The sequence below is a fragment of the Hakea prostrata genome, chromosome 8 (genome assembly GCF_041222555.1).
Source record: "Hakea prostrata isolate BN-2017 chromosome 8, UWA_Hpros_2, whole genome shotgun sequence".
Lineage (NCBI taxonomy): Eukaryota > Viridiplantae > Streptophyta > Magnoliopsida > Proteales > Proteaceae > Hakea > Hakea prostrata.
In genome coordinates, this window is record NC_142607.1 from 35,109,490 (window position 1) to 35,111,908 (window position 2,419).

The window sequence follows — 2,419 nt, forward strand, 5'->3', positions numbered from 1 at the left end:
TTTATAGTTTTATGAGACAAATATTGAAATTTGGAACTTCAATTATTGACAAAAATATTTATTGCATCCGGATTAATTAATGAAATTGCTATATCAATCTTCACTCTTTCAGATTGATCTAATGTCTTGGAGTTTGGAAGAAGCCATTGGTTTCAGATTTGACACTGGGAGAAGCAGGGATCCGTCCAAGATGTTAGAACTTACAAAGGAGATGGCAAAATATAACAAATTTTGTTGTTGTTGGATATTCTTAAAACGGAAATGCCCATGCACAAACAACATACCCCTCCCCTGATCAGAAATGCCCCCTTGACTAGACATGTATCTGTTCACAAACAACATATCCCTCACCTAATCAAAATAAACCACTCCCCCAAGCAACATACCCCCTCCTTGAATAGACATGTACCCGTTCACAAACAACGTACCCCTCCCCTGATCAGAACAAAGCATTTCTCCAAGCGGCATACCCCCTCGCCATGGAACCATGCAAATTTTCCTTTTTATGAAACTGTTGTGAATTTTAATGCAAAAACAAAAAGATAATAAATATCAAAAGGTGCGACTACTTATCGTAAAACTTGTATCTACTGCTAATTTACAGCAACTTTAAACTGCTGGTAGTCCCATCTATTTCGTTTCCATTATTTCACATTCTTAAATCTTGTTCTTAATTTAGCGTTGGGGTCGATGTGGCCAAGTTGTTTCTTGGAAAATAAAAAGGTTGACAAGATAATGCATCATCGATTGATAAAGAGGGAGTTCCAAAAAGAGAAAGAGGAAAACCAACTGAAAAGAAAGCCACTATCTCAATTTATACAATTACAGCTATTTCAATTAGTTTGAAGGGTTTTCATTGGTTGATAATTGATATGTGTAATTTGGTGAGGTCCTCCCATATGCTATATCTTCAAAGTATGCCATTTTCAAAATCAAACTGTTAGTATCCTATAAAAAAAATTGCCAAATATTTCCTGTTTTGTTACATATTTGGTATCATACACCAACGTAATTGAATTAACATATTTTTTTGGTCGAATTGAAATGATGTCGTTTGCTAAGAAGCTCACATTTCTAAACTAACTAGAACCTTCATTGAACCTTTTGACGGATGAAAAGCCCCCCACCCAAAAAAAAAAAAATGAATAAATAAAGAAACTCATTAATTGAGTTAGAATTATCTTAATGTAAATTAATTCTCTCATATTCTCCTGTAAACAAGAATTTCTATCAGAAAATGAAAATAGAGTAGAATTAAAGATTATTTGAGCCGAACCGTGCATTACCATTAAAAAACAATATTCGATCTTCAACATAATCCAAATCTAAGTAAAAAGCCCACGTTGAGTTTGATGAATGTATACCATCTAAAGATCCATTTTAGGCCTTTCTATTTAACAAATCTGAATCAGGACCCATTTTTATTATCAATGACATGTTTGTTTTGCTTCCTAGTTAGGAATTATATGGCATTTTTGTTCTATTTTCTGTTTTTAGGTAAGTTGATGTTAACAAGACAAAGAATGAACTTCAGAAGACAATGGACTCAAAATTCTACCAAATCACCTGAAAAAACATAATTGTGTTTTGCGTAAGGATTACATCATCTAGTATGTTGAATTGCTAATAAAGATAAAAACAATGGGGTGAGAGAGGCTCGAACTCTCGACCTCAGGATTACTCAGACAGCTATGAGACCTACGCGCTAGCCAACTGCGCCACCACCCCATATGTGATTTATCTACCACAGAAACTATTCTGATTTATTTTCATTTTGCTTTCTACCGTGAAACTGGTTATGGCAACAATAGTGTTGCACAGCTCAGACTCTAAAGCTGAAAGTGACGTATTAAAAAGAGATCATAGTAATCCTATTTAATTTCATTTTTTTCACCCCTAGGGAAAAACGAAAAAGAAAAGGAGAATACTTGAGTGGTTGCTTAACATGGATTGACATGCTAAGATTATTGGTATTCATATCAATGGTCATATCTATTTTCGGCCGAAGAGAGAAAGTGGGTGGTACCTATTAGAGGTGATCTAGAGGAATTATTAGTTTTTTTTTTTTTTTTTTTTGTATCTGACATCCTCAGGGGGGATGCTTGTCATCCACAAGGGTCGAACCCATGACCTCTCCACTGAGAAATATGGATTTTACCACTCTACCAACCTTGCATTGACGATTATTAGTTTGTTTTTCTCTTTTCTAAATCCTAAAGAAGGTTAGGCCTCCAATGTTAGTAATCTTTTTGCTATTTCTTTCTTTTTGGAACTTAGGTTTATCCGGCCGTTTTCTTAGGAGTAGTTTTACATATAATTTAAACATAAGGCAGAGTTTCAAGAACCTTTGACCTCATAATTATGAGACCACGGTAATCTTTTGTAATCTTGAGGAGATTTGAACACTATCCTCATATCC

At 34.5% G+C, this 2,419-nt stretch overlaps 1 non-coding gene across 1 annotated transcript; it reads right to left on the bottom strand.

The window, feature by feature from the left end:
• Positions 1 to 1,642: 1,642 nt before the first annotated feature.
• On the bottom strand, positions 1,643 to 1,728 carry TRNAM-CAU (transfer RNA methionine (anticodon CAU)). Its single transcript is given in 2 exon segments — positions 1,643 to 1,678; positions 1,691 to 1,728. It is a non-coding gene; the product is annotated as a tRNA-Met (tRNA).
• Between the last annotated feature and the right edge of the window lie 691 nt (positions 1,729 to 2,419).